The sequence below is a fragment of the Rhagoletis zephyria genome, unplaced genomic scaffold, assembly GCF_001687245.7.
Source record: "Rhagoletis zephyria isolate East Lansing unplaced genomic scaffold, Rhagoletis_zephyria_1.1 Rzeph_scaffold_32006, whole genome shotgun sequence".
NCBI lineage: Eukaryota > Metazoa > Arthropoda > Insecta > Diptera > Tephritidae > Rhagoletis > Rhagoletis zephyria.
In genome coordinates, this window is record NW_016189062.1 from 1 (window position 1) to 391 (window position 391).

A 391-nucleotide genomic window follows, 5' to 3' on the forward strand; every position below is an offset into this window, starting at 1 on the left:
TTTGTAAGGGAGTGTCAAACCGCAGCTGTCAATAATTATCTAACCTTGTTTTATTGAATCATGNTTCAACATTTCGTTTAAAATGCCAGATTTCCTGCAAATACTTTAGAATTTTCGAAAGCAATTTCACTACTAATTGCCTACTTTGCGTACTTTTCAACTACCATTTTCGAAACAAGGGATTGCATTCTTGCCCTTTCTCTGTCCTCCGTAAATGCAACCTTTTGTAAGGGAGTGTCAAACCGCAGCTGTCAATAATTATCTAACCTTGTTTTAGGTGCGTTCGTTTAAAATATCCAGCAGAAACCAACCAACTGCCAAATTTCGGCGAAATGTCATCTGTTCTCTCACAAGAGAGAAATATCCAAAATAGTACGCGAACAGAAAATTT